Source organism: Poecilia reticulata, chromosome 1 (genome assembly GCF_904066995.2).
Source record: "Poecilia reticulata chromosome 1, P_reticulata-male-v2, whole genome shotgun sequence".
In the NCBI taxonomy this organism is placed as follows: domain Eukaryota; kingdom Metazoa; phylum Chordata; class Actinopteri; order Cyprinodontiformes; family Poeciliidae; genus Poecilia; species Poecilia reticulata.
In genome coordinates this window covers 15,523,804-15,548,690 of record NC_088830.1, presented here as the reverse complement: position 1 = coordinate 15,548,690, position 24,887 = coordinate 15,523,804, and the positions used below count along the sequence as shown (strand labels likewise).

At 38.1% G+C, this 24,887-nt stretch overlaps 2 long non-coding RNA genes across 3 annotated transcripts in view; both read right to left on the bottom strand.

Moving 5' to 3' along the window:
• LOC145551680 (uncharacterized) overlaps positions 1 to 24,887 on the bottom strand; it is a 128,731-nt gene that overhangs the window by 28,234 nt on the left and 75,610 nt on the right. The window contains exon 4 of one of the 2 annotated variants that reach the window (XR_014087580.1): positions 11,318 to 12,194. The exons of the other annotated variant lie outside the window; for it this stretch is intronic. This is a non-coding gene — a long non-coding RNA (uncharacterized LOC145551680). Of the gene's footprint in view, positions 1 to 11,317; positions 12,195 to 24,887 lie in introns of those variants that run through there. 2 annotated transcript variants of the gene reach the window in all.
• Positions 172 to 5,983, bottom strand: LOC103464154 (uncharacterized). The gene is made up of 2 exons (XR_533602.2): positions 389 to 5,983; positions 172 to 264 (listed from the first exon to the last, which is right to left on the bottom strand). It is a non-coding gene; the product is annotated as an uncharacterized LOC103464154 (long non-coding RNA).

The following is a 24,887-nucleotide window of genomic DNA, read 5'->3' as shown; positions in this document are numbered from 1 at the left end:
ACCACAACTGAAGTCAGAAATCGCAGAGGAGTTGAGAAGGAGGCACCAAGGAGGACGAGGAGGAAGTTCAAACCATCTCTTCCATCCATCATAATGCGCAATGTGAAATCGTTAGCCAACAAGCTGGAAGAACTTCAAGCCTTGACAAGGACTCAACAATGCTATATGGAACGCAGTATAATAAGTTTTACTGAGACATGGCTGCAGGATTATATCCCCGACTCCAACGTCTCTCTGCTTCCTAGCAGACAGAGAATGAAAGAGCTGGGGGAAAAGGAAAGGAGATGGATTAGCAGTGCTTGTCAAAAAAGGTGTCATCTAGGGCCCTATTTCAGAAAGCAGGGTTAACAACATCTGAGTACAAGGCTTCTACCCTAAATAAACTTACCTGGCTCTGTGATATTCAGGGTTTTGGGTTTCAGAAAAGAAGTTATAAACTGGGTATCTCAATTCTGAGTCAAGTTACCTCTGAATTAAGTGTGAGCATGAGTAGGTAAGAGGCCCTCATCAATGGAAAGCTAATAACGCAATTCACCATGGCAACAAGAGAAAAGAGGAAGCCAAAAAGTGCACATTTCTCACCAATGGGATTAGAGATTTTAGTGACGGTCAAGGGAGACTATCGAAATATAACATGAAAGCAGTACTATTGCTGCTGCATAACAGCGAGAGTTAGAATGGCAAGTGAGCCAAGTCGGTGCATGAGTGTGATTAGCAGGTATTCTTGATGCTACACAGTTAACATCCAACAAACGGAAAATAATTGTATTTGCCTGAACAAAATATCAATATCTGCTATACTTTGGACACCATGAATATATTAATAGATTATGTCCTAAGTGTCAAAATGTGATACCGACTACATTTTATTAGCCTAGTTGTACCTTGCTTAAATTGTTAAAATAATATATGCTTGCTTTATTTCTGCAGGCAGTATTCACAGTACACTGGGTACTATCACAGTATGACGATGACTGATAATCCCTCTACTGTACAAGATTATAACATAGGAATACTATGCAGCTGTCAGAAGTAGAACAATCAAACTCAGACTCAGTCAAACCTATTTCAAAGTCTTGAAATTCATCCTTAGTCGTTTACATTTGACTTACCCTCATTACATCACAGGATACCGTCTGAGTTTGCCCCAATGTCTAGACGAAAACTGTGACTCTCCGCAATACCATGGCATTTATAGTTGTAGGTCCGCAATATTTGTTATTAAAAGCTTTAGTGCACACAGAATGAAAGCACAGGAGTTAATCTTTTTAAATCATTTAATTGGTTTTATCATGTCAGCGACACTTTAATTTCCCTTAGGGATCAATAAAGTAATTTTTAATTTGATTTTAAATATCAGCATATAAAAGCGATGAATACACATGTGGCCATGATATGCGACATTCATGCTTAGTTGATCATTCTTGAGCTTCAGTCTGTATGGTTCCCACTAGTTTTTGTTCCGTCGGGACTGACAAAGTGTTGTAACATCAGGGTGTACTGTCGAGATGTTTAGCATTCGCTGCTCAGTGTGTTGTAAATGGCCAGCAACACCCACTTTGAAGGATTCATATTCATATTAACAACCACCCTGGTAATACTTTTAGCTGCGTGCTGGGTCATTGACATTCTCTGTGTGTGTGGCGCTGTGGCCACAGACCTGTCAATACACCAACGGAGGAGGCAGCAAGGGATGAGCAGAGAGAACAGAGCAGAGATTTGGCTGCCTTTTCTGTCATTACTTATTTGGAGAGAGAGACCCTTTAGGCCTTTGGGACACTCTTCTTTCTCTCATTGGCAAATGAAGAAATTACACACAAATATGCACAAAGACTCATATGTGCACACAGCGCAAACCTATGAGACCCAGTCCATATCAATAATGTGCCCTATTGGGAGTTCCAGCAGTGCTGATATATTGGCATGCTTTGCACTGAGGCTGAAAATTGTTTCAGACACGTATTTGTGAGTCACTGCACAAACTATGTTATGTTAGCATTAATAGGCAAATTAGCTCTTCAGAAAGGGTACATCAGTGGTGAATTAGGACGGTTGAGAACACAATTTAAAGAATGTCGTGCTATGGTATTTTTTTTACCTTTTGAGCTTTCCACTATTATGTGCCACTACCAGCCATGTCATAAATCGCAATCACAATTTTGCATAATTTTCAAGGGGAAAGAAAAGGACACAACATTTTCATATGGTGTTACATATAAAAACATTAAAAGTTCAACGTGTTCCTCAAAATCAATTCAATGCCAAGACAGTGTTGTAATGTATGCAACACATTTAAAGATCGGTCATGCGTCGTGTACATTCTTTGCTTTCAAATTCCCTGCAGGTATCCAATTGTAGAAACCACTCCGGGCCCCTGAAGGCACTCACTCAGTATGTTTATATTGTTCAAAGAACCACTCTTTTCCACTTCACTAAATATCTCAACATCTGAAGTATTTTTTTTATGTTTTTTTGTCAAAGTGTTAACTTTCCTTTTGAACTAAAATGAACTGTTAATTGAGATTTAGTACAGCGGTGAACTGCACTTTCATCTCAATAATAATTTGTCAAGAAAAGAATCACATTTTTAAATAGATGAATTAATTCAAGCTCTCCAAGGTTTGCCGATACACCAACGACGAGGCGTTAGCAGAGCAAAGATGACAAGTGCAGCTCAAAATCTCTCACGTTGCAGCTGTTATACATCTTATAGAGAAAGTTTACTACTCAATAACTAAATGGCCTTCCTAAGCTCAAATGGTATGTGAATAAAAGGAATCAACACAAATGCACACTACTCTGCTCAGGTTTTGAAGAAAATTCACCTCAAAGTCATCCGCTTCTTTATGTTTAACTATGACATAAAAACCACAAAAAAATATATTGAACTTTGTTGCTGCATCATAAAATATGAAAAGGTTTTGGGTATAAATACTTTAGCAAGGCAGGATAAATTACCTTGGTTTGACTGTATTAAAAGTGAGATAGTTTACATAGTCACTGTACCTTACTATGTATTGGTGGTTATAATGAGCAGCACAAGTGTGCCAAGTGAGCCAAAACTTTTGCTAATTGGTAACAACAACATGCCCCCAGTGGTTTGTGCTCACTTCTACTGTTTGACTGGCAGGTGCCTATTAGTAAAAAGAGGTTTCAGAGGACCCACTAAATGTTATGGGTGGGAAGAAAACAGCGAGGAAGGTCACAAACAGGTGGTCTGTGAGTAATTCAGCGGTGTCTGAAGAGCAAGTTGCTGTTTCCTTGGATGCAGCTGATTAATTTTACCAGGCTTAATTAAAGCCTTGTTTTGAGACATACAGCTTATCAGCGAGATGTTGGGCGTATACAGTGCATTCACTTAACACCAGCAGATATCTATGCTGCTTTTCAGCAGATCTTTAACTTTATTTCACCTTAAATACCTACAAATTAGGAATTTGTTTTGAGTATTAACAAAATACATGTTGCTCATGTTGCTTTTATAGCATGTTTAACATTTGTTTGAAATGTTGCACTCTTGCATTCCAGGCTGTTCACTATTAGGCACTTGCAATATTATTGTTGAATATTACAATTTTGATATGTGCTGCAGTTAATTCACACTTTTTTTTAAACTCTTTCTTTACCAGCATTGGGGTATGCCCACAACCGTCAGTGAGATTTAGCATCCCATTCATAAAAATGTATGTTAGCCAATAGCATTAAGGACAGTGAACGTCTCTTATTTGCGTGAGGTGAATATAGGAACGAAATTCAAAATAACATAGCTCATAAGATTCTGCACCCAGGTTATCTTTGCCGATTGTAGTATTACAAGCGTCAATGTATTTCAATGATTATTGTGATACTGGGAATACAGTATTATTAAAATACTGTGTAAGTAAAACACAGTATTACATACTTACTATATTACTTAAGATAGCTGATGTGTAAGTGTGTTTCTTTCAGTCTATATTGCAAAATGTGATCCACAAATTTGTACATACTGTATACATAAAAATATTGTCAAACGAAAAGAGGTATGTGTTTGTAATTCCACTGTTGCATTTCATGTTTGTAATATCGCTCATTTCCTCTGCACTTTCCTCCATTCTTTTCCCCGTTTAAAACATTTTTATCAGTCTTGTTTTTAAACATTCTACATGGTTTCTATATGGCAATCAAACCCAGACACTCTTCCCGACTATGTCAATTGTCATCTTTTATGCTTGCATATCCTTATCATTTCATTTCACCTAAACCCATGAGCACATTGTTTGGCTGTTCTTTCACATCTGGCTATACAGTACTGATACAGTACTCCTCTTTGCACTCTTCTCCCATGCTGCTTCTCATTATCGTCCACCTGTCATCTATTTGTTTTAAGCACAATACCATTTCATTGCAATAGTGGCTTGTGCATAGTCCGTATTCCTTTGCTCTTTTGGATTCTTACTCTCTTTCTCTGTGCTTGCGGCCCATGCGGTGACATAATTTAATATTCGTGGTGTCATAGTATAGAAGAAGAAGGCTGGGGTTGTCAGCATGGTATGAGATCCCACATTGATTTAGTGCTAGCATCACAGTATGGCCATCTCTTCTTATTTTATTAGTGGGCTACGGCCAACCTGAAGCTGTGACAGGAAGGTGGGGCAATGTGAGTCAAATAAACAGCTAGAAGAGATAAAATGTCACTGGCAGCAGTATTTACTGTAGACTCTCAGCAAAACCACTTTAGCACTGTTACAGTAAAGAGATGATGAGGTAATTTGCATCCGTTGTCTCCATTTTACCTGTTTTTCCACATCACTGTATACTTTTGCTTCCTCTCTCTGTGTGGTAATAAACTAAACTAGGTGCAGTGTCTGAGAAGCAATGCGTTATGCAGATGCCCGTCAGAAGATAAGTGCTACAGTCAGATCTTAATGAAAAGCTGGCATTTGTTATGGGGATGGAAAGGGATTGACTTTAGAGTTAGCGCCTCTATGTTTTATGACATTTTGCTTTATGTCCGTCACCTGATCCCAGTCCTGCCTCTTGCCCCTTTTGAAATCAATACTTTCATTTGTGTGGTGATATTTTAGCTCACTGGTGGTGTTCAGACATGTTCACATGTGTGTGATATACGACTGGTTGTGCGTGTAACTACAAAGGCACAAAACTGCACGTGTGGAATTTGAAGCATGAAAGCCATCCTGGTATAACTGGTGGCTTTCACATGTATGCCTCGCTTCCACTGAACGCTAACGGTATGGGTCAGTGCGGTTCGGTAAGCCATGCTATGGTTTGGTGTATTCAGTATCTTGAACTGTCACAACCCATCTCAGTGGTCATTGAGCAAAAAGCAGTGTTCAGCCTGGGCAGGTTGCCAGTTCATCACAGAGCAAGGCAGAGACACACGAGTCAAACAACCACACACTCATACCTAAGAACCAATTAGAAAGACCAACTAACCTAACAGTCATCTTGTTTCTGGGGGAAGCCAGAATACCCAGAAAGAACCAATGCATTCACAGGAAAACATTCAAAATCTATGCCAGAATTCAAAGCCAATAATTCTTGCTGCAAGGACACAATGAAACCAACCGTACCACTGTGTAGTCCCAGTTTTGTTCTCTTTTAAATTATAACAAATTTTGACTTCAACTTTGGTCCTATGTCTTCTTAGCAGTTTACCAAAGGCTGTAGAGATCTGTAAAATATTTTAAAGGGGTAATAATCATATATCATTTTCCTTCCATCTTGCAGCTACTACCTGCTTTGTAGTCTGTAACATAAACTACATAGCAAACGATGGCAGTAACGTGAGTAAATGTGTAAAAGTCAAAGATGAAAGAATACTTTTGCAAGGCACTACCTTGTTTTTTGTATTTATTGTGCTTTCTAACTGTGACAAATGAGACGAGCCATGACAAAAGCATGAATAAGTCTACTTGGGGCGTTTTGAGTTATTTACAGATTCTGAAAGTGTGGATTTTAAGCTTTCCCATAATGTCAAAGACATGTAAATCCAAAAGGGTAATTAAGAAGATATAGCCATTTGAATGTTGGGACTTAAAGCACACAATTTCAGAGATACTGTAACTCATCACACATTCACCGCAGTGCTTTATAAAAACCAAATAGGTTTGTCAAGAGGAAACAGGATTTTATGGATTTCCATTAATAGATTTTATGTATAGCTGTCATAATGATGTGTATAACTGTCCTAATTATAACGTCTGTACAATTTAGGGGGCCATTCAGTGGTACAGCTGGTGATATAGTAGGTCACATGCTATTCAGTTGTATGTGCATGAATACACAGAAAAAAACATACTGTATCATCATGAGACAAGGCCAAGCATTCAGGCTAAGACCTCTGTAATTCATTAAAGCTGTTTGACTGTTCATGTTCATATGGCTGAGCTGGTGTGCTTGTGTGGAAATGCTTGTTTGATAAGATGAAACCCACCCAGCTATGAGGGAACTCATTAGGCTCCTGTCGTCTCACTTCTCGGTAGGAAAAATACCTGGCATCTGGGAGTTTATAGTCCCTCTTTTTTTAACAGCGCTCTCATTCTTTATTGCTTCCACAAAATCCAAGAGCAATCACCAATCAATCTTGTACACTCACCTAGCCCTGGCTCTTCCGTTAACCATCTCCTGGCTTCTCCCGTTTTCGTTCCTGGGAACTCTTAGCTCCCTCTCCAGCCACATTTAGATGGATCTGATCCTCTCGATTCCTTTTTATACCCTTAACTCTCATCAGGCTCATCGTTTTAGCCCTCTGTAATTGTGTTATTCACGCATTTTTCCAGTACTCCTGGCCTCACCTGAGTCATCTGTCACTCTTCTGCCTCGTCTCCTCCACACTCATGGTCTGACTTTTTTCTTTTTAATTCCCTAGTGATTGCCTGTCACTGCTGATTGTAGGACTTTGACACCTCTCTTACCCCCTGCTGTCCTTTAACCCAACTCGTACCTATAATTTTCTTTTGTCACCATGGAAATCCTTCCTTTTCGAGGAAGTAATGTCAGAGGTTCAGAGAAGGGGAAAGAGTCATGAGCCAAGGTGCATTTTCATGACAATTCATGTCACATAGGAAAGGCAGCAAAATAAAAGAACAATCAGGAACCAAAAGGACAGCGCATGAAATGATCCCTTTCTTTTCCTTTTCTTTTCTTTTGGATGAAATGTGCTTGTGAAGTAACGCTACAAACACCAGTCCTCAGAGGACTTTTTTTTTTTTTTGGAAATAAAGTTTCATTTTTTTTAGGTGTTGGAAGTGGTAGATTCTTTCATAAGAGCAAAATAAAGGAAAATATGTTGGCTTTGGCAGATGACGATGACTGTGAAAAATTTTTTAACTGTTCTTTCTACGAGGTAAATTTCTGTTTACTTCCAAATTCTCGCTTGCTAAACTAGGCAGACGTGAAGTAGCAGCAAATTAATAGCATGTTACTGAAATCATTCTGATATGAATGACATTTTCACGTTCTTATACATTACATCTGGATGGATGTCTTCCAATGGTTTCTTTTTCTATGAAAACATGCAGCTGCCCTCTTACCTTTTTAATCAAAAGATCTGCAGTAAGCATGCACAGGACACACACCATTATGTATCACTTTGCTCCTTTTAGCGTCATATATGTTGATACACAGAGGGCAATCCATGTGTACTCGGTGCAGATGGGAATACAAAACCAAAGGGGCGAGGCTTATGACTTGCAGTATTAATCTGAGTAATGTATAATATGCAAGGGGTTTTCCCTGTTGGGAAATTGCTTATGGAGCGAAGCCAAGTGCTGCTATTGTCATGTAGGCTCTACAAAAACAGTCCTTTAAATACAAGGAATTTTGTTATGTACCATCCTTAATATATCATCTTCATCAGATTCTGCCAATCAAGCTATTGCATAGAAGCAGTAAGTTCATGCAGCACATCTTGTTCTCAATGCCCCACAGAACTGTGTGGCTGTAGCTCCTGTTTTAGTATCATATCTTAACTTCACGCTCATTCTGCAATCCTGTGTTACTCCTAGAGTTCATAGAGGTTACAGGTTTGCTACCACCTCACAAGTTGGATTGGTAGCATAACATTGAGTAGACTTTAATCTCCCATTCCATGTCAAGACCTTTCATTTGATCGAAAGGCATAGAGGCTTGTAGATCACAGATCAAAATAATGATCTGAAAGGGGCTTGTGGTTCTGACAGCTGCAACCCCAGTGAGAAATTCATCAGGCTTTTTCCTGGTATCTTTCTTTTTCCTTTGCATGCCATACAAAACTTTATTATATACCATAAATATTAATTGGAAAACCTAACAAATCTGGGGGTTTTCTTAACAATTTGTGAGTTTTTGATATTTTGTGATGACACTGGTACAGAGAAAGTGGCTGCGTTAGCTTCCTACCTGCATGAGTTATGCAATTTGTTTTTTTTTTTACAAATTCTTCTGGCTTCCCCATGCATTGTTGCCAACTCTGCAATTTTGTCATTTTCCTTTATGTGTAATTTGACACCCTGGACTCTTGCAAATAAAGGACTAGCAAAAAGTCGAGGATGTTTTAAAAAAAATCTTTTGCTATGTTTTTGTCCGCAGATAATAAAGTAACTGAATTAAAATGTGTTATTAGCCAAATGAACAAGTCATATCACAAGAAAGAGTAAATGGGCTAGCATTAGCCAAACATTCAAGTAGTTTCAACATTATTGAAACATCATTAGGAGAAACAATGCATGAGGTTTTTTTTTTTGAAGTGTTGAGTTATGTGTTGAATCACAAAGGTAAAAATGTGTCTCTTTATGAAACAGTGTTTATCACCAAGTATAAAGGCTGCCAGTAATAATCCATGTGTCTCATCCTTTTGGCAAACACAGCATTCACTCCCTGCTAAAGGGTTTAATTGCACCAGATTTTTCTGTTTTTAACTCACTTAGTTTTCCTCTTACTCTTTTTCCCATACCTCTCTGTGCTCTGTGCTCAATCTTTTGCCGCTGCGGTCTTCAGGGTAATGGTGCTTGTCGTCTGGGGTCTGTTCCATCTGTACATGGCTCTGTTTGGACTGAGAGGGTCATACTGGCCACACACTGCCAAGAGCTACTCATCCATCCACTCAGCCTTACCACCCATCACACACCGCCATCTCATTTCCTTGTCTGCATCCAAACTCTACTTTCACTATCAGCATTATTCAGTTTTGAGCAGTTCAGCGAGTTTTAAGTCTTCGCTTCACCCCCAATTCTTTCACTATTTTAGTACACAAAAGCAGTGGGCACTTCTGTGAAATTTGGCACACAATGCTGTGCCCCAAACCTTACAATATAAATGTTTAAAAACCTTTTAAATATGACACGAGTAAAACAATAAGCGTTTTGTCTGCAAGCCGCACAACCCACAATGAGACCTGTTTTACTGCCTTGAAGTAATCGCCTCCAAGCCACACGGTGAGAGAATGAAAAGCATGCCAAGCACAAAAGGAGAAGTCATAACCATTAAGCTGGAACACTAATGCATGAAAGCGAGGTTGCCGTTTTAATGTCTGGTGCACAGATATGTGTGCTTTCAAAAGAGTAGGGAGCTTTCTTTTTTAATTATTGCAGTAGGTGTTGCATCATTTTGTGTCATCATCTGACTTGATGTTTCGATTTCAACTAATCAGACTGAGATGCAAAAAGAGAAAAAGAGGTACCATCACCAGTAATTCATTTCATAGAATGATAGATTGTCAAAAAACTGAGTTTTAATGCTCTTCCCACATCTTCCAGATCTTACAGACCTCAGACTGTGAACGCTTAGTTGTTTTGCTCCCTGTATTTGACATTAGATATGTGTGCACTGGTGTGATGCAGATGGTGGATGATGACACACCTCCAGACATTTCTGTCCGTCGGTAAATTCTTATCGCCGCAGCCCACATAAACACAACTACACATCAGTGTGTGAGAATTGTTCTTTTACATGGGAAAGTGGAACAGATAAAAATACAAGAAAATTTTGTGTTTGTGCACGTGTGTGTGTGCGCAACTTCCCAGCATGGGTCCAGAGAGCTGCTTGTTTGCTGCTGTGGCATATGGTGTGCACCCAGGTGATGAGCCAGTCTCTGGTCCTTTGTGTGCCTTATGTGTGGGTGGTGGCATGTTGATAGGCGTGTGCATGTGGCTCTATTTCACTCTGATGACCATCTGTGCCCCTCTCTTCAAAGCGGCCCTTTCTGTCCAGCCACATAGACAAATGAATTATTAAACTGGTGTTCCAGGTGACACTCAAACTATTTGTTACCTCTCCTCCAACAGGGTAGTACACACTTCTTGAAACAATCACCTGGAGTCCTCACCTGGACCCCCCACCTGATCCCCTATTGTCTCTGTATGGCCCAATGTTATCCACTCTGCACCACTGAGACTAATCTCTGGCATTATGTTACGACGGTAGCCCTTCTTTGCTATAGCTCTAACAAACAGTGACTTGCAAAAATATTTGCGCCTATTGATCCGATTGATTCACATTGTCATATTGCAGCTAAAACATCCTTGTATTTCATTAGGATTGTATGTAACAGGCCAGAAGAAACTAGTGCAGAACTGTGAAGTACAAATAAAATGCCTTTCAAACCTGATGTTTACATACTGAACACAATGTCACGTGCACGATTTCTCCTCACTGTGTGAAGTTAAATCAAATGAAACCTCATTTTAGGTCTGTTAGAATTACCAAATTTAACTATTTGCCAAAAAACTTAGCGAACATATTTTTAGAGATTTCTTTTTTTTTTTACTTTCTTTGAATTCAGCAGTTTACTTTCATTAGGTCAGTGTAAGGAATAATAAGGAATAATAGTCTTTTAAACTGTATGACTTGTTTCAAATCATTTAGGTTTCCTTTCATAAGCTCCTTACAACAGTTTGCTGAAGTTCTGGCTCATTCCTTCTGACAGAACTGGAGGAATGGGGCCAGTTGTGGAAGAATGGGACAAAACTGCCTCACTTGCACATGACTTTTCAGATCTATAACATCTCCATTGTATTGAGATCAGGGCTGTTTGATGGTTATGCCATTGCTTTGGCTATATGTTTAGGGTTATTATCCATTTTGAAGACCATTCTATAGCCAGGTTTTTACTTTTCGGTTGATGTGTGTAGATAGAAATTTGCTACTACATATGTTTAGCAGTCTAAGTTGACATATATGATTCCATCCACTCAGATGCTGAGGAAAATATCTTCTAAAAATTGAAATATTGGGTGAGACTAAGTTAGAGCAAAGCATATTTATGTGTCAAGATGACTAAATCAAAGTTCAGATGGATATCCAGTTGAAAATATGATGACTTGAAAATGTATGTCCACTGTCTCTCTCACTCCAGTCCTATAAAGCTGGAGCTGTGTTGCAGAGAATGGTAATAAAACGTGGTCTCTAAATTTGCAATGTCACTGTTATATCCATAATTATTTGCAGCTGTAGTGAAATATAGTACTGCATATGTTCAATATTGGGCTGCACAGTGGCGCTGTTGGTAGAGCTGTTGCCTTGCAGCAAGAAGGTTCTGGGTTTGATTCCCAGCTCCGGTCTTTCTGCATGGAGTTTGCATGTTCTCCCTGTGCATGCGTGGGTTTTCTCCGGGTACTCCGGTTTCCTCCCACAGTCCAAAAACATGACTGTCCGGTTAATTGGCCTCTCCAAATTGTCCCTAGGTGTGAATGTGTGTGTGCATGGTTGTTTGTTCTGTGTGTCTCTGTGTTGCCCTGCGACAGACTGGTGACCTGTCCAGGGTGACCCCACCTCTCGCCCGGAATGTTAGCTGGAGATCGGCACCAGCAACCCTCTCGACCCCACTAAGGGACAAGGGTGTAAAGAAAATGGATGGATGGATGGATGTTCAATATTGACTCAAATGACATCATTTTTAGAAATTAAAACCATTATTATTACATATGATATATTGAATTTTGACAAAACATGAAGACAATCAAGGGTTGTGAATAGGCACTGAATGATGGCAACTTCAGTAATTATCCCGTTGCATATTTTCCTTTCAGTTTTACCCTTCTTTTCTTTACTTCCAGCTTAAAATAGCCATTCGTTGTATAAGTCCAGCCTCTGGGAATGTGACCGCTTCAGGAATCCAATAAGGTTGATTAAGTGATGACAGTATAATTACAGTCATAGCATGGGCAACAATCAATCTCTTGCTTCTTGAATAGGACAAATGAGCCAACCTGGGTCATCTGGAAATGGGAGATAACTCTGGTTAGCACAAATTCAGAAAAAAAAAAAAAGGACAAATCAAGAGAAAAAATCTGATTTGAAAGTGGATAAAATGTTCAACTTTTACTCCACATCACTAAATGTTCTTGAGATCTCTTTCAGAAAAGGTAGAAGTATCAAAACAAAAATAATCACCTGATGCCTTGTGCTTATCAAACTCCTTATCACAGGCTAATAAAGAGGTTTCTTCAGCACAGAGAAAAAGAGACAGCAGCATCACAGTTACTAGAAATAAAATATTTGTGCATCAAAGCAGTCTTTACATGGCAGACACCTAAAAGGCTTAAGAATATGAATGTGTTTGTATTCATAGGCGCAAGCTGACCTGTATAGCTTTAGTTTTGTTTTTCAGGAGCGCCTCCACACTGAGAAGCAATTGAAAAACATCAAGATTAAAGCACTAACTGCAAACTGAATATTTAAATCAGTGCTTTGTAGAATTGATTTTAAATGCCTTGAAGACACAAAATTACAAACGTTTCAGATTTTTACAACTCTCTTTTGCTATTTAATGCATATGTTAAATGTCTCTTAGAGAAACGGACAAAAAAAAAGAAGATCAGAGAAACAGTTCTTCTTTCGCACCAACTCAGAGTTGGGCTACTGGAAAAAAACACAATTTGACAGAAGCCGAGGACGGGTTTAGGGGTTCAACTTAATGCAGAAAAATATAGCTTAGTCACACAAAATGACTAAAAACCACGCCCCATTACTACTCTGTTTAGTTCTTAAGACTAAGATCCAAATGTAAAATTGCTAAATTGTATTTAGGTATCCTGTTCAAACCTATTATTAATCAATTACAAAAACTACAGCTCTTCAAGCTTAAGTTTTTGTAAAGACGACGGTGAAGCTAATGAGTCTTTGGGACATCATGATGCTGGAAAATAACTATAAATGTATATACGTTTATCACAACAAAAATTGTCATCTCCATAATCAATGTTTTTGTGACAATTGCCTGTGCCAAAATGTGTGCACGGATAGCTGTAGTGTTGTGTGTACACACACACACACACAAATATATATATATATATATATATATATATATATGCTATTAATTTCCCAAAAGTGGCTTTTTTGTGGTAGCGTTTGTCAGTGCATCTTTATAGGCTTTAAAATCCGGAAGACTCAGATCAACTCTTACCACTGATGTTCTAGTGAGCTTTGTATTAGACTTTAGCATAGCCATGCTAACAACCTCTACTACTGCTAATTCCATATTTGCTGCTTTCATCTGTGTAGAAGTCAAATAGTTTTTCTTTCAAAATTCACTGATGATCTTTTGTGTTTTCACCTGACCTTGGTCATTTCTGGAACAATTCCATTTAATATTAAAGAACCATTCAGCTCTTTAAAAGGGTCAGGTGTATTACATATCTGACGCTGAAGCAGTCGGTGCCCTTTCATCTTTAAAGACTTACTGAAAGAGCCATATTCATGGTTATAACTCAATGAGACTCCTTTGAAGGGAAATTAACTAGATATAAAAGGTCTTTGTCAAGCCACACAATCAAAGCATTAATAGCAGCTTGGTGAATATTTTAATATCTACAAAGAAACTACATTGGCCATCTGTTTCAATTTGTGCCCTTATGACAACAAGACAGTGATTTTTAGCTGTATGATGCCCATGAGAGACAATGGGGATGACCATATCAAAAGATGACCAAGGTTTGCTTGGATAAAATAGGTAAAATGAACATAGGAAACATTTTGTGTCGTCACTGCAGCATGTGTGAAACATCAAAGAACATATTTAGTCTGGTTCTACATGTATTATATACTCATCGGTTTTTTACATCCACTTTGCTCCTCATTTAGTCCACCACTTCTCCCTTCCACTGCCTCAACATCTTTGAAACGTCTGTCAATATTGACTTTATTTATTTAATTGACATCGCTCATGATGACATTGGGACCTTGCATAAACAATGATGAAATCCTTTGGAAACTCCTGTAGATGAACGCCAATGGGGCGGGGTGTAAAAGAGGCGAGCACTCATTTCTCGCTCCTGCCCTCCTCCCTCGTCAGTCCACTGGGAGGGGAAGCTTAAGTACTTTGGAGCTGGAGTGTCTGTCTTTCACACATCAAACGATTTGTTTTATCCGGTTCATATTCTCCCCTTCAGACTCTGCACAGCCTGATAGAGCTTTGATGATGAAACGCAGAGGACATCCGTGCATTATATCTGAATCGGCATGCACAAAGGTGCTTGTGTGTGCTCTTTTTTTGTGTGTGTGTGTGTGTATTTGTGTCCTCCACTGCAACAGTGTAATTTCAGAGAAACTCATGCTCAGACGGTGATGTCCACAGCCCACTGTATTTTCATCACCCTTAGCCCTCAGAGAGCTATTGTCTTCTTCCATATCTCAAACACCATGTACGGCTTCGAACAGCATAACATTCAAACTACGTGCGTACGAGTGCCTACATTTGCTAATATTAGTCTTTTTCAATTCTTGCAGTGTCTTGTGGCATGCAAGTGAAGAAGTTTAAAATTAAGCACAATTCAAATATTTTTCTACACTCAAAAGATATTTTAAAATATGAAATTAATTATACTCACAACACAGTTTCCATAGCTACATGAAAGCACATGGATTTTTTTGGGACATATTAAAAAAAGTCACCAGCTTCAGTGTCATAACTGAGACACCACTTTCACCACGTATAGCCACCACTGTTAAAGATTTTGCATAAAAATCATGAAAATGTTGCTGCAGCGATCCAACAATAATCTTAGTTAACCTCATACTACATTCAAATGTCAATCTGTATGTGGTAGTACAATGTAAATTTCACAGCCTTTATCTCAATACACACTCAGTATGTTCATACTAAAAAGGCACATCAAATAAATGTACACCTAAATCATACAAACGGGACTTGATCATTGTACAAAATTTGATTGTAGGACATGTTTTATATATGCCAACATTCATGGAAAGATAAACAATGAGTCCAGATCTGGGTAATTTTTATGGTCTTGCTTCCTTTTGTTTAACTGCCCTTTTAAAAAAAAGCTGATTACATATTACAAATAATTAATATGCAAATAACCATTTAATAGTTAAGCTGTATCTTTAAACAGGAGGTGTGGTATTATGAGGCTCTTTATTTTTTCTTTTTACTTTAGGTATGCTTACCATTTTTACCTAACACTTTGTACACATTATGAAAATGTGGTTATATGTCTAAGACTCTTACTGGGTCACAAACATTATTATATGTATTTTGGCCAAAGTCTACTGACCTAAATATAGTGCAGAAACACAATTATTAGAAATGGAATTTAAAAAATTGCAAACAATTATACCACATGTGAAATTACAGAATTTTTATGAATATTTACAAGTCACTGAAACACATCTTGCAGTATTATGGGTCCATTTCATAGCATTTGCAAGTCAGTTACTTCCAGTTATCAAGCATAACTTAAAAGACATTTGTCTTTGCAATTTCAAGTCTTGAAATTAACCTCTTTGTCCTTAAGAAGTTATTTTTCTTTTTGACACTTCACCATCACAACAATGAATTTCCATTACGGCAAATACAGCTAGTGTTCAGCTGAAAAGTCATTTGTATGATAAGCTCAACAGACTCACTAAGGTGTTTGCTAATTGCTGCTGTCGCTAGTCTGGAGGAGCTGAGTGGTGAAGGCGAGTGGAAGGGGCGGTTGGCGTATTTTTGATAACGATTAAACAATGTGAGTCCACATGGCAGGATGCAGCAGCACTGTAAGTAGGTACGCCGGGTCAGCCGGTGAGGGTGTAACACTGCCAGTGAACGACACAAAAAACACCTAACAGAGCCATGATTGCTCATTGTGAGAGATTTTCGACATCATTGGCTCGCATCGCCACAGGGAGACATAAAACCGGTGTTCTAAAAATTATCCAGTCTGGAATCTGCTTTCAAAAATAATTTCTTCTGGTCTTAAAATATTCCAAATTCACGTGGAAGCACAGCCTAAATGACAAAAATCTTAAAATCTAAAAAACTAAAAACCCAAAGAAAGAAACACCTAAATTTGACTCTGTGTGCATGGTGCCTAAATCTTGAATGAGGCGTTAAGTGGAAATAGGCAGCACTTTGTATGAGCAAGCGTTTATTCACCCCGAATGGCTCCGAAGAGAAATTCAAGGATTTCTCAGACATGCATGAAAGAATCAAAGCAGCAAAATATCCATAACATGATACAAACCTCAAAATAATGGCCCCCCTAGCTATAGAGAAAATAATTAATTCATAGTTATAAATTAGAAAAAAGGGTCGAAAAGAGCCTTTAAAAACGCATAGCATCTAAAGTCAAGATTTCTTTGAAATTTGATCTCAAAGGATTTCAATGATTTATTATTTAGTTTTTATATTTGATGTGTAAATTATAAATGCAATTTTAAATATCAATGATGGCCTAAAACGTCAAAGTCACAGATAGGACAAAAGCATTTTACGGAGACACTTCAGCCTTCACTTTCTTTAATATACATTATATTATTCAACTTATTGTCAATCACTGCAGGTGGTTTCTGACTATAATTCTGCTTCCTGCTGTTCGTATTTGACATCTTACTGCTGGCAGCTGAGACTGAATGACAGGTAATTTGTGTAACAAAATGAGCAACATAATGTTGACCAGTTAATACTGCAATGATGTCTAACACCTCTTTTGTTTTATTGCAGCTTACCTATGAAGCATTAAAACTGAGTTTGCATCAACATTCTACCATTTAAATTTGGCACTAATGTAAATTTAACAAGGGAAGCAGGCTTTTTTTAACCGAGAATTATTGCTAATGTTTTTTAAGAAATTGCATGTTCGAATAGTTTTCCGGGCTGAAAATGACTCATAGCTAGTTATTATTTTGCTTGTGAGCAAACAGAGCTCAAAACTGATTGAGAACTCATACCTCCAGATTGTAGCTATGGTAACACAACAACCGGACTACAAATACTATTCTTTGCACTTGCCTATTAAATCTCATATCTCTGCCAACACTGTTAAATAAAATTTAATACCATTCTCATTCTCAATAAACAAATGTTAAAATTCAAGATCTATTGTCTGTGTTAACAATAAGGCATTTGTGGAGGGGTCACAAGGTTTGGGGGTCCTAAGCAGCTGCTGAGTTCATGTTGCCTTGAGCTGGCTGCGTCTTCATGTCATCCATCCGTGGAACATTTCCTGTCAGTCAACTGATGCTATAGACAACATTAAATAAGTCCACATTAGCTGTGAATATGGAGCAGCAAGAGCAAACTGCAAAACCTAAAAATGATACTAAAAAGTTGAGATAAGAAGAGAACGCAGGTAAAGTGCAGTCTGCCTTTTCTGATAGTCCTTCCTCTAGTTCTGGGTCTGGTATCTCCACCAGAGATGGAGAGAGGTCCAATGATACCACTTGCATCAGCTTAACCAAGGTTAGCATTGCTTTAGTTTTTATATCTTCAAATAATTTTGTTGTTAGTTACTGTTAAAGCATAATCTAAATGGTTTTTACCGTTATTATTTGGATGTCAAGCAAATAATTATTGGTATAGAGGGGAACATTTTGTTCAAAGACATTCCTTTCAGTAGTAGGATTCCTCTGAGCTTGTGGTCAGCAACTAAATTAAGTATTTTGCTGCTGTACATGATTGTCTTAATGTAACCGTAATAGGTCTGACAAGTGTGTTGGAATTGATGAATATGTTTCTCTTTCACAGAAAATTAAGGGTCAATTTAGATGCGACATCAACCTTTTGTTATCCAATTAATAGAGACCAGTCCATGTTTGAAACAGACTTCTGTCACATTGGCATTTTATCAAGTCAGACTGAGGAACTGTTTCCACTTTCTAATTAGAAAATAAACTGACAGGCAACTGTCTTCTATAAGGCTGACGTTGTGCCTCTTTAATCTAAAGCAAACACTGAAACATAAGTGAAGTAACAACAGAAGGTATCCCCAATATAGTTTGAGTCATTGCCTGTATCAATCCTTCAGAGCATGTTCAAGAAATAGAAAGAAATGACTCCCTCTTAACAGGAGAAAACTTCCATAAGGAATTTGGTTTAGCACAAGTAATCTTGAGCCACGATTCAGTTGGGATCCACAAGAAAGGATCACTATGCAAGAAAACAATATCAAGGGATAGCTTACCAATAATTTTATAGCTATATCAAATGCTCCGTCTCAGAAGACTTTATGTCTACCATTGTTGAGTAGCTGATTCTGTCAAAGACCAACATGTTGGACTCTGCAACGACTCCTCTTCAAATTCTACCAAGTTGTTTTGAAACTATTGGGTAAATCATAAAAATCTCATCTACTGGAGCTCCTCCAGTCCTTCACCAGGCTATGGTTCAACCATTCAACTGTCCACACCCAGCTGGACGTAGCACTGCCTTTGAGGTGCAGCTCCTCCTCAGAGTTGCAGTTTCCAAGCTTGCGCCTTACAGAGAAGCCTTTCCTCGTTACTCCCTCCCCCCACAGCTGTTTTAGAATAGCCAGCACCAATTAGCAAACACCTGGTGAAACTGCACATCTGCTGAGCTCATCAAACATGCTGCTTTTCAGGACAATGCTGGTAAAAACATCCTCCTTAACAGAGTGACAGTGTGATGACTTCCTGAAGGCAGAGTTTCAGAAAGAGCAGGAGTCTTTAAAGAGACAGAGAATATAAATTCAAATTTCCTTTAAGTTAGCATTTTTATAACTGAAGGTTACATAGTTACCCGATTGTGCTATTAAATGGCTGGATTTGATTAGAAAACACATACTACTGCCTCTTTAATGAAAAAAAAGTGAAGCAGACATTTTAGAGAGGTATTATCACCTAAATGTCCAGGTCAAACCTTACAAATGAGCCTTTTCGGCACATTTAGCCACCATACGTACCATTTGTTTTCAGTTTTTGTACTTAGGTTCCCAAAACCACCCCTTATATCTTGCCATGTAAATTAATTTCAATAACAATGGTTTTTGCAACAAAATAAGAATCAAAGTGCTGCTGTGTACTCTGTGTGTCAGTTAATTCAGTACTCTAGTCAGACATTGAAATAAACGGAGAGCCGATTTGGATGATTTACATGTCCATCGAACTGAAAAGAGCCAATACAATCTGCGGACGTTTACAAAAGTCACGTAGTCACCGATCACAGCAATTGAGTTGCATTTCTCCAGAATTAGATGGTAAGTAATGTTTGGGGGGCAAAGCTTCATTTTAAACCATTTCATCTGTAACGGGTAGTTTAGTAATTGGAAAACAATATGATTGTTTGCTTGCTTATACATTTGTTTGTATTTTCAAAAAAAAGCACTTTGTGTTGCATTTAATAGATAAAAAATGCTTTGAAAATAAAATCAACCTGCTTGAAAGCTGACCTGCTGTTATTTTTGTTGCTGAAGCTATTATTTTAGGACCTTGACATTCCATTGATCACACAACCCCCGACTTCATAACTAAATCTAATAAGAGCTGTTAATTTTCCTCTGTTGTCAAAGTTGGGTTCTTTGTTACACCACATGTTTGATATTTGTGTGACAGCATAGGCTTAGAATTGCCCCTAACCTAAGAACACAATCCATCCAGAGTTCTCCTTCGGGAATAGTGTTCAATTCACCCGAGGAAATAGTGGCCTGTGTGTCTCGCGCTAGAAATACCAGCTCATATGTCTTAAAGCTATCACTGTATAAGACACTACATCATGACCATGAGTCGGGCTCTAACTAAACCTGCATGGCCTGGAGCAACTACATGTGTCACAGCAGCGGGCCCGGAAATATCACAGTGCTATACCCTTGCCACCGCTGTACTTTGGCATGACAAAGAGCCGGCATTTTGGACGTGCACAAAATCACAACACATTTGAAGCCAGTCACATCATGGTATTAAACTTCCTCACCTCTGTGTTCCCCTCCCTCAACTACATTTTTCCATCCCTGTTTCTGTCAAAAGCCCATGATCAAATGCAGTCATTGAAATTCATTTAGTTCTACTGTACCCCAGTGACGATTCTTACACTTTCCCGTCCCCGCTTTCCTACGTTTCTCTAGCACCAAGAATCTCTCTTGCACTGTAGTTCATCAGGTGAAATGCTTTTTTCTTTTTCTGTGTAAAAAGCAATGATTTTTGGAGTTCTCAGTTATTTGAAAATGGCATTGGATAAAACAAAATCTGGCAAAAAATAATTTAACTCTCAGTTATTGTTTTTGATTGATTTATCTACTTTGTTGACGTTAATATGTAATGGGGGTCACACTGATAAGCATCAGTTTCTCTACCGTCACTAAGGCAACGTGAAAGCACATAGATACATTTATTTATGTATCTTTGTTTAGGACAAAATCTGTTTTGTCTCTCACACACTACAAAAACCTCACGCACACTCAAAAAATACTCAAATTGCGTATACAAAATACTAAAATGTCACACACACACACAAATGCTATCTTTCTTGCACACATACACTGTATTAACTCGCACACAAATGTTCCTCTCTCACATACACAAGACTAAAGTTACACACACACACACACAGTAATAAGACTCGTTTTTTGTACGTGTGACAGAGACTCGTTTTTTGAATGTGTGAGAATTGTCACGGAAAAGGCAGGGCACAATTTTTTGATCAAACTGCGCATGCGTTGATCCTAAACTATAAGCTTCTATTGTTGACTCACTGTATGTTCTATTACTTAGTATATTTGTGCTTTTAAATATATATAGAACTTTAAACTTTCTTGTAGCTTAAATGTGCTATAGAAATAAATAAATCTGATTGATTGATTAAAAATAGCAAAATTGCTGTAGTACCATCTGTCCACTGGGTGCCAGCGTTACAGGAATTATTAACCGGCGCCAACTAGTGCCGAAGAAGAAAGAGTCTGCTATACCGAACATGGCTAACTCTAGTTGAAAACGAGGCGGCATAGGACCGCAGTGAAGTTAGTTTCAAGTTGGATATTCGATCTCCGGGGAGTAGCGGCGTTTAGCTCAAGGTTGATCCTATTTATGAACGCTAATGTCGGCCGGTGGTTCTCCACAACTCCCGGCCGCAGCGCCCGAAGGTTTACTTAGGGACTGTCAACAACTTACCGAACCAAACATTCCTGTCAAAGAAATGTTAATGCCTTGAATTGTAATCAACTAACTAATTGTAAGTGCTAATTCATGCTTTTACATGAGACACAATATCATCTATTAAATTTTAAAGTCATGTACAATATTTTCAATAATTTTAATATTAAATAATATAATGTTTTCTTCAATAGTTTCCAGGTCATGTGAAGTATTGACTCAGAATCACTTAGAAATTGTTCTACTAGTCTGTATAGATGAAGCACAAACATTTGTTTTCCATTTTTAGCCATTTTCCATTTTTTTAGGATTTTTTTTGGGTCAAAATTATGCGTTTTTCTTCAATAGCTTCCAGGTCATGTGACCTGTTGATTCAAAATCAGTGTAAAATTGTTCTATCAGTCTGTATAGATGAGGCACGGTCATTTGTTTTCCATTTTAATGCTTTATTTTTTTAGCAATTTTGTCAAAATTTAGTATGTTTTTGTAATAGCTTCCAAGATATGTGTCCTATTGATTCAAAACCACTTTGAAATTGCTTTACAAATCATTAGAGATGAGGCACCCTCATTCTTTATCCATTTTTTCCATAATTTAAATTTACAAATTAAAAAAATATGATTGGTGTTTAATAGCTTAAATTTTATGTCACCCACTGACGAGGAATAAAAAGGGCTAAATGGAATAAAAATGAGTGTGCCCCACCTATCCAGTCTAGTAGAATGATTTTACATCGACTTTGAGTTAATAAGACCCAATTAATTAATAGCAATTTTGCTATTTTTAATCAATCAATCAGATGTATTTATTTCTATAGCACATTTAAGCTACAAGAAAGTTTAAAGTTCTATATATATTTAAAAGCACAAATATACTAAGTAATAAAACATACAGTGAGTCAACAGTCAAAGCTTATAGTTTAGGATCAACGCATGCGCAGATTGATCAAAAAATTATGCCGCGACTCTACCGTGACAATTCTCACACATTCAAAAAACGAATCTCTGTCACACGTACGAAAAAACGAGTCTTAATACTGTGTGTGTGTGTGTGTGCGCAACTTTAGTCCCGTGTATGTGAGAAACATTTGTGTGCGTGTTGTTAGTACAGTGTATGTGTGCGAGAAAGATAAAATTTGTGTGCGTGTGACATTTTAGTAGTGTGTATATGCAATTTGAGTGTTTTTTGAGTGTGCGTGAGGTTTTTTTTTTTGAGTGTGCGTGAGTTTTATGTAGTGAGACAAAACATAGATTTTGTCCTAAACGGCCCCTCATATTTATTGATCGACAGATTTGCACACACTGGTCACTCTTTGTCTGATGGTGTTTGAGAACACTTCTAGTACAACAGACACCCTTGTTCATTTTCACAGCTGAAAAAAAGATGATTGACATTAATTCTATATTGGCTGTAATAATCTGACAAGTGAAGCCTTCTAATACTCCTTATTTTCCACTTATACATAGCTACGTGTGTTTGACATGAAAATCATTTTCAAGTAAAACGGGTTTGGTAATTGAAATTCAGGTACATTTATATTTTGACTTGTCATTTTGGAGATTAGACTCTTATGTTTTCCATTTCATTGTCTTCTGGAATTGCCTGAGAGCATAACACTGACAAGCTCAAGCAAGCTGGAGATGCTCAGACAAACTCAAACAGAATATAGTAACACAAACTAACACATTACCCAAACATTCTAACTCCTCTGTTACACTTTTATAAAAGCACAGTCGGAAACAACGGTATTCTCATGCTATCTCAGAAATGGTTCTACAGCACAAAGTCTGCAGAGGCCTGCTAATGAGCCATCATTTGATTCAGTTGTGCCAAACAAGAGTAAGAACTAAAACATACAGGTTTTAGTACTGGGCCATGAAGATCAACTTTGGACACCTCTGTTGAAGGCTTGAGATCTCTGTTGAATTCTCAGGCTCTGTAAAGTCTAGATCAGGGGTCCCCAAACTACGGCCCGCCTCCACATTTGGTCCGGCCCCCTGAACAATACCAGAGAGCGTTCAGATTTTTTTTTTCATATATTGTATTTTTCGGTTTATATGTGGATTTTTCTTCAACCACCAGGGGGCTCTTTAGCAGGAAGTGTGTCCTGTAAACTGTGGATGTTTTGTTTTGCATGACGCATTGCTGCCATCTGTTGGACTTTTGGGGAACTGCTGGATTTTTATGTTACGTACGGTTATGTACGGTTGTTTGATAGCGGTAGAGCAGATGAACACGTGTCTGTTATGAACACCGCATTCCAGGTCGAGTTCTTCGAAGCAATGCCTGTAAGTAGCAACTTATACTTCAAAATGAGCCTTTATGTTAACATATGATAAAATAAGTAACTTGTTTATTGAATTAGTTTTGGAAATACCTGCGGGCGATTTGATTATGTGCTACCTCATTGCTAACTAGCAGGCTGCTAAGATTTCTCAGGTCGTTACATAGCATTGCAGCTCATAGCATTCTGAGGTAGCTGTTGTATCAGTTGTACTATGTATCTGAATATAAAACACTTCTGTAATAGCTCATCCTGAGTTGTGTTTTGACAGTTTCACTCCATTCTACATGGAAATAAAGGACGAACTAATTAATCCTGACTTGTGTGAAAGGAGTTTGGCTGATGGTTAGTTTTGGTACAAGACACCATAGCGAAACCATTACAAAGTGAATCTTTGAAAATAAAAGAAAGCGCCCATTAAAACGGAATTAAGTTTTAATAGGGAATTGAAATTTGAGAATGTTGTTGATCAGTTAAATAGCATTGAGGGGAAATGCTATTTAACAGTTTTTTAAATAACCCTGGGATCATTATGAGAATTTGAGGTATAGATATTAGGATCCAGTAGATGGCAGTAGTGCAACAATAATGAATGCAAGCTGCTCTTGAAATCTAAAGAAGAAGAAAGTGCCCATTTTCATTTAGCACATGCTAGTAGCAACACGAAGGATCAGCACTTTTACTGTTAGTTACCGTACGGAAACGACCGTAGTCAGTTCAGTTAAATCTAAACTTGGCAACTTTTTCTTTTTCAACTCTAATAAATGTGATATTCAATTGACCTGTTATTACTCAAATGTTGGGTGTCCGCCCCCCTCTGCTGCATCGCTGTGGAAAACCTGGAGCGGCAGAGATATCTGAGGCTTATATGTGCATGTTTACTGGTTTAAAAAAACCCAAAAAACTTTGGGGTTGTGGTTTACAGTCCGGTGCGGCTGATAGTTAGGAAAATACGGATTATAACCCTTCCTGGATTTTTTTCTGTGAAGAACCCAAAGAGGGTTAATTTGATTGTGCTTTCTAGAAAACAATATATTTTTACATTTAGGCACTCCTGCAATCGTCACACTTTTTCTGTTACAAACTGACTCCGGCCCCCCACCAGAGAAGGGAAACTTTATGTGGCCCTCACAGGAAAAAGTTTGGGGACCTGTCACTTTGACCGACGGAGGCTCTGCGTTAGTAAGGAGGAAGTGAGGCGACAATATGTCTTTGAGGTGTTTTTATTCAGGAGCTGTTACACCAACACCCTCTTCTCTTTTTAGTGAAACAAAGCAGCTTACATTTATACCTGAGGCAAGTT